Source organism: Pinus tabuliformis, chromosome 3_2, assembly GCF_031772625.1.
Source record: "Pinus tabuliformis cultivar Carrire ecotype Pingquan chromosome 3_2, CPIR1, whole genome shotgun sequence".
NCBI classification, from domain to species: Eukaryota; Viridiplantae; Streptophyta; class Pinopsida; order Pinales; family Pinaceae; genus Pinus; species Pinus tabuliformis.
The window spans coordinates 852,072,343-852,080,322 of NC_142302.1; positions in this window are offsets into that span (position 1 = coordinate 852,072,343).

Sequence of the window (7,980 nt, forward strand, 5' to 3'; positions counted from 1 at the left end):
TACATCATTTCCCATTGCTGATACACCATTTTCCGTTGCTGATACACCATTTTCCCGTTGCTGATACACCATTTCCCGTTGTTGATACACCATTTTCCTGTTACTGATACATCATTTCACATTGCTGATACATCATTTCCCATTGCTGATACACCATTTCCCGTTACTGATACACCATTTTCCTGTTACTGATACATCATTTTCCGTTACTGATACACCAAATCCCACTGCTTAAACACCAATCTTTTCTATTTTTCCTAAATATCCCCATTCTTATTCCCAAGAATGAACTATTATTTCAAAAAGAAATATATCATTCTTGATTCAAAGGAATCAATCATTTATCCTGTTAATAATACCCCTTCACTACTGCTTCTCGTGAATAATAAAAACCTCGTGGATAAAAACCCTCAAACCTTACAAATCCTTTTGATCATTAACCCATTAAGGACGAGGTAACACTTTTTGGCATAGCAACCAAAGGTAATTGTAAAGGTACGCATGTTATGTGTGAATATTAAATTGTAGATAATGAGGAGATAGTTGACATGACCGCTAAAAGCGTCGTACTGCCAATCATATCATTCAGCCGTAGTTGGGGGGGATTACCAAAATATTGTAATCATTATATGACACGCCTATCACTGCCATCCCTATTCCTCCCGGTTGTGTCTAATCCACCCGGCTTATGCCTCACCACGTCATAATTTTATTTTGCAACGTTCTGCTCTGTTTCAACTTCGGCAACTCGGCTCTGCACTCTGTATTCTGCCTAAAACAGTAACCATGGGTAGTGATGTTGTTAGACATGAACTGGGCTCGACGGCATTACTGGAACTTTACCCAGACGCATACCAAATCTTCCTTCAGGCAGGATGGGTGGATTATTTTAGAAGACTTCCAGAATTTAATTTGCAGCAATTTCTCGAATTTGCATGCAACTTGAGGGAGGGGTATTCTACTGTCCAAGGAGTCAAAATCCCAGTAACAAAAGAAGACATAGCACAAGTTTCGGGGCTTCCAACCAATGATATTCACTGGTTCAGTAGGAAGCATCTTATCCTCAATGCGTAGCAAGATTTCCTACTACCCGGGGAGCAGGTGGAAGCAAAAGTCAGGGGTGTTGTGCTTCGGTCATTACCACCGCCTTGGCCAAAAGTTGAAGAATTCGTCTTGCGAGGGCCGCTACCAGGTAGTCTACCAACATGACTTTGTATTATTAAATCATTTGCGGCATGGTCGTCTAGTAAATATGCCTTATTATCTCCTTGGATGTCTGAAAAATATGGCACATTACACTGTGAACACTAGGCATCAACTCCTCTGTCTCACGCACCATCGCTTGGTCCAACTCCTGATAAATAGAGGCTTTGCTCTACATAACCCACCTCCCCCCATTAACCCTCCCCAACAAGCTGAGGAAAATCCTCAGCAAAATGAAGAAAATTCCCAGCAAGAAGCTGAAACTCAGCAACCAGCAGCAGGAACATCCCAATTAAGCACTGAAAATCCGCTGCACTCCTCATCCCATGATGAAGCCGAACCGTCCACTCCCATATTTCACATCCCTACCGATGATTCAGACAAGGATACCCTCATCACTTTCCTAAAAAGGAAAAAGCAACAGAAAACTGCAACCCCGTAAAAAAGAACCAGGGCCTCAGTAAAGGTAGCCACTATTCCTGATGATTCCCTTAGTAAAAGTCCTTGCAAGAGGAAAACTATTGCCTCTCCTGGTTCCCTACCTCGGCAACGAACAAGGTTGTTTGCAGCAATCGAGGTCGTTCCTCCTATTATTTTAAAACCCCATATTTCCCATAGCCCTGAACCTTCACCTCCTTCATCCTCAGATGCCGAAATTCAAAGTGTTGACGATTTTGTAACATCATTTTTCTCAATAGAGGCAGTTGTTCCACAAGAACCAGCTGCTGACAAATTCAAACCAGACATCCAAGCTGATATAGGACATGTGGATGTTACACAAGTACCAGCCACAGACCCAATAGGTGAAACACAAGAACCACCTGTTGGGGAGCAAAAAGAAGACGACCTGCATGTGGCTGTTACACAAGAACTAGCCACAGACCCAATAGGTGAAACACAAGAACCACCTGTTGGGGAGCAAAAATAAGATGACCTGCATGTGGCTGTTTCACAAGAACCAGCCACAGACCCACTAGGTGAAACACAAGAACCACCTGTTGGGGAGCAAAAAGAAGACGACCTGCATGTGGCTGTTACACAAGAACCAGCCATAGACCCAATAGGTGAAACACAATAACCACCTGTTGGGGAGCAAGAAGAAGATGCCCTAGGTGAAACTGATACACAAACAGACCCAATAGGTGAAACACAAGAACCACCTGTTGGGGACACGTATGAGGAAGATAATGCTGAACAACAATTTTCTTTTCCTGTGGAATCTGTAACTGTAGAAGCCCCAGTCACTCTAGCCTCCCTACAAGAAGAAAATGAATTCTTAAAATCAGAAATTAAGGCCTATCAGAAAGAATTAGCAATGGCTAGGGAAGCCTATAAAGAAGAACTCAACCTATACATGTTAGATCAAGTAGCATCTCAAGCTGAAAAGAGTGTAGAGAAAGAACAATACAGTGAATACATGTGCAGTGAATGTGGGGATATCTATACTCAGGCAGGATATAAAATAATTGCAGTTCCATTGACTGGAGCCAGCCCTGTTATATTTAAAAAGGAACACCCTGCTATTCCACAAGAACCAGCAGGGTCTTCAAGGATTTCAGAGGAAGAAACAGAACCACCCCGGCCTACCCAAGTTAGTGATCAGCAGAAATCTGAAGAGGAAGAAGAACCACTCCGTCCTACCCAAATTATTGATGAGCAGAAATCTGAAGAAGAAACAGAACCACTCCGGCCTACCCAAATTATTGATGAGCAGAAATCTGAAGAAGAAACAGAACCACTCCGGCCTACCCAAATTATTGATGAGTAGAAATTAGAAGAGGAAGCAGAATCACTCCGGCCTATCCAAGTTATTGATGAGCAGGAACCAGAATCAAAATCTTTTACAACTGTGCATATACAAACTGAACCTCCCTGTGTTAGTGATGCTCATGCACAAACTTCTACTTTTCAAGAATTAAGCTACACATGGAAAGCAAAATATGAACTTTCCCAAGGAAAGGCATTTCAATAGCAGAAATCATTATGGTTTAACTATGCCTATAGGAATTGGGAAGCAATGGAATAGTCTCGTGCATAGCACAAAGAAAATAAGCAATTAAAAGTCAGACTGTCCCTTATCCATGATTTGGTCCAGCGCTTACTGGCTTCAATAAAGCCTTCTTTTAATTACTCTGTATTCTTGAGAGAACGCTTGGCATTCCTCCAATTGAATGCAATAAAGGATGGTAGACCACACCAGGTCTCTACACCACAGCAATTCATTGAAACTTTTGCAGAAGCACCAAATAATGATCAGAATTTGGTGTGCGAACTCTATCTTCATAACGATGCTATGCCTGAAGATAGAAAGATTAATTTACTTCTTATTTGTGGTGATATTCAAATAAGAGCTTTTATTTCCTTTTTGGCCAACCAATTCACTTGGAAGAATGCTTTCATGTCTGCACAACACAATGAGGAGAACTGTCTTCTCTGGATTCGCCCAGAACCACAGAATGCAGCCATCTTCCTCATGGAACATCAACGGAATCTACGAGAGACAGGCATGACCGATCACATTAGGAATCTGCAAGCAGCAGTCTTGGAAGACTGCCAGCATTATGTCAAAGCTAAAGGACCTTTGGCCATAAAAGCAAATGAATTTTTCTGGGAACAGTGTCCCAAAGAAAGAAGGGAATACCATCCCTACAATCCCCTCAATCTGCAGGCAGCAATCTCAAGGATACCTGCTTATGTAAAATGCATGAGACAATGTGTTGAACGGTGGATTGGGTACCGTTTTCATTTCCCTCTCTTATGGCTTCCTGGAGAACAATACAAGGCTCAATTTTCATTGACTAAAAAGGAAGAATTGGCAGCATGGAAAAGCATTCAGAATGCCCAAGGGTTCAGAGACATGGCTGACAGCACTTTCTACACTTACTGTATAAGCAATCTACACTGTTCAACCCAGTATTCTGATTCCGATTCAGATTAGGCGTTGCATGCGGACATGCAACATTTTCAGTTGGGGGGGATGTTAGGTTCCCATTTTGTCTATTTTTGACTGTATATTTTGCCATTGTATTATCCTCTTCAACCCTTAAGTGAAAGCCTTTGCTAAGTGTTTTGGCTTAATCACTCCAAAAGGTACAGAATAACTTTCCTCATTACTACATGTTTAATTATTTAACACGTAATCATGCTATCTTTATAATTATTTCCTGAAGTTGATTAAAGTGTTGACTAATTGCTGAAACTGCCTAACTGGCAGGATCACATTCTGTCGTTGCTGAAACAGTGGAAACAGCGCAAACTGTGAAGCTGAAACAGCAAGAACAACATGAACCTCGATGCTGAAACACCACGAACAGCATGCGCACTTTGAGGAACAGTTGGGATTTGCGTAACAAATCTGCATCGGCAAAAGAGTCTGACCGATTACTATATTGGTCGTAATGATCATGATCCTCATGGCTGTAACAATATTTTGTTATCAAGAATTGGCTTTCTTATTTTTGGTACAAAAGGGTTGAAACCGAATGTATGAAAATCTATTGTAATAAATGTCTCCTCTATAAAGAGGAGATTATAGAGGAGACATCTACATTAGAGGGGGGGTAACAACTGGTAACACATAACTTGTAGGGGAGTGATGAGACTGAATCTCTTTATGTAATATGGTTTATTGGCAGATGAATACAATTCTGTTCTGAGTATTTTATTTTAATTCCTGTGTTCTGGGGAATCTTGTGAGAAGGACAGGGCCCACCTTCATCACAAGATTCACCCATCTTCTTTCTGTTGTGTGGTGTGTGTGTGTGATTTCTATTTATATTACAGTTACTACTTCTAATGATATTTACTTTTGCTGAAACTTTGTTTTCCTTTTAGCTGATTGATGTTGCATATGAGTACCTCACTGGTGATTAGGATTCACAGAGTGTATGTGTGAACTGGACAACAGAGGCAGGTGCTGAAAGTCCTTACTCTGAGGATAGGGTCCTGATCCTTTGTTGCAGGACAGCCATCACTTCCTTTTGCAGACTTGTTTTTAAGTTATTAGTTCTTACTTCCTTTTCTGCAATAGGCTGTAACTACTGTAACTGCTGTAACACAGAGTATCGATTTCATAAGATAGTAGATTGTTTATACTACAACTTTTAATACCACTAAGATTGAGTACATACAATATGTAGTCACCTTTGGAATAATCAGACTTTCCCGGGTTGATAATTAATGTGCCACTCGACTGTTTTATCATTAAACAATTAAAGTGGCCAACAGAGGGTATGCAAGAATCATGTGTCCTCTTCAGACAGCTGAAAACATCAAAAACTAAATGTATTCCCAAGGCAGAGCATTGTTACCAATGTCTTATACCTATCTATCTTGATTTCATTTAGTTAAGAAGAATGAAATAGATTTTGGCACATATACACATGAGAAAAACTAACGACAGAAGGAGAAACAATGCAAAAACACATTACCACAAGAATCCCACAAAAATAGTTGCAAATCCTGGTTTATTTCCTTTCCAAACTTTTGATATAAGTGTACAATGAAGCTCAAAGCATCCACAAGATTCCAAACCTTACAAATGACTAAATGAGTACATCATGTACTCAAGAAAACTACTAAAGCTAGCTATCAGGGGTTGAAGCCATGAGAAGAGGGGTTGTTTCAACCATATCTAAACTAGGAACACAAAAGTAAGCAGTGGAACAACTTGCCTCTAAAACTTAGGAAACCAATTCATTCAACATAAAAACCACTTTTAATTTGATGTATCTACCCTATCAAGTGTTTTTCATCCATAATTACATCAAGTTACATCATTTACCATTCCACATTTACCAAAAGAATAAGAAAAAGTCAATTGTAGAGAAAACTAAGAAAATTTTGGCTTTTCTAGCAAAACTGGAAAAATTCATTTAATGCGCAGCGCCACTTCAGGGGCCGTTTTGGAGGCCTTACCGGTGTCAAAATTAGGCCCAAGATGGCTTGTTGGGAAGCCCTATCTATCTAGTTTCTGGAACAATTTGAATTCCATAATTTGGAGGTTATTTTCCCCTCCAAAAGTTGATTCTCCCAAGACTGCTTCTTGTGGGTTAAAAAAGTGGTAGAGAGGGCATTTTTGGGTGTTTTTTGCCTTTTGGTGGCCAATATCATGTCCAAAGCTTCTCAAAATTTTTGGGTTTTCTTATTTTTTCATGCTGATTCCAAATATGCAAGCCATTTTTCAACAAGTCGTCCCTATAAAAAGCGCAGTGCACTATTGGAAATCCCTGTGCAAAAAATTTAATGCGCAGTGCCGCTTTCAGACCAAGCCTTGGAGGCCTTCCCGGTGTCCAAATTGGGTGCAGGATATATTTTTAGAAATATTGTCAATTTTAATTTCTAGATCATCTTTAATGTTTAAATTTGAATTTAATTTTCCCTGTCAAAAGTCAAATATCCCAAGACTGGTCAAAATATGCAAAATGAGACTGCCTAAATGCAGAGTGTTGTTGCAGTCAACTTTTGAAGGTCTTTCTCAACTCCAAATTGAGCTCATGATAGCTCATTGGAAATATATTTGTGTCTATATATCATTTGACTCATCAAGTAAGTCATTTGGCCAACCTGGCTAGGAGAAATATTGATTTTACCAATGCCACTCCAGAGGTGCAGCAACCCTCTTGAGGCAACTTTATTTTTGACATTTCTCTAAAACCATGACACCTATGTAAAAACTGAAGGATAATTTTCTTCCTTGGCCTATTATGGACAAAAATCTCTCTCACTTTTGTCAAATTCATCTTCTATTTCTCATAAACATCATTTGAGTAAAACCTACCCCGATGTGTGGAACAGGGGTTTTGTAGAAATGAAGGGAAATGAAGGGGATAAGGGGCTGATAAATTCTTGAGAAGATTTTGGAAAATAGGGAGGGATGTTAGGAAGGAAGGGAAAGTGGAATTTCAAAGATTGAGTGAGGGGAAGGGGTCCAAAAGGGTAAAACATAGGCCTAGCCTAGAAAATTGTCAAATTGTAGCAAGAAGCTAAGGTTTGTGGGAAAATGATGAATTTCAAGGATATCAGTGATGGGAAGTGCTTAATAAGGTACATTAAGGATAGGGGAAGGTGTATGAGCATCAAGATACAAGTTTTTTTGATGATTTTACCATCCAAGAGAAATTACCTTCAAAACCATAGGAGAGGGAAATGAGCCTTACCTAGGTACAACTGAAGCACGAACAATGTGTAAAATTACCCATTTGAACCTAAAATGATGATGAAAACTTTTTGAATGATGGTACACTCGCCCGAATGGTGATATGGACTGAAACTTGGAAAACTTTGAAATGAGTGAAAACAAATCCTAGACCTAATACTTAGTGACCAAATTTTACTTGAAGAGTCATTGAAATGACAAAATTTGATCTTGACACCTTAAAATCACTTTGTAAGAGAGTGTTTGATCACTGGAGGAAGGCTTCAAATATTGACACTAACATTGGCTCCAATGGGGATGGTAGCTCCTTGGAGGTGCCAAGAACACCGTAGACCTAGTAGCCTTATCCATTGGGCAATGGAGTCAAAAACTCAAACTGAAATGCATGACTGAAAACTGATGACTTGACGACACAAACTAACTTTTACTCAGCTAAAAAATGAATCGATACTAAAACACAATTGACAAACTAGAAAAATATTCAATATGGAGCTTATTCAATAAAACCTACTCTAACTGTTACATTCACCACCTTATCATGTGAAATGAAACAACCAATGCAACCAAGTTAGCATTCTGGCTGTTGTTTGAATTCTCCACAAGCGCTTTCTTATGAACAA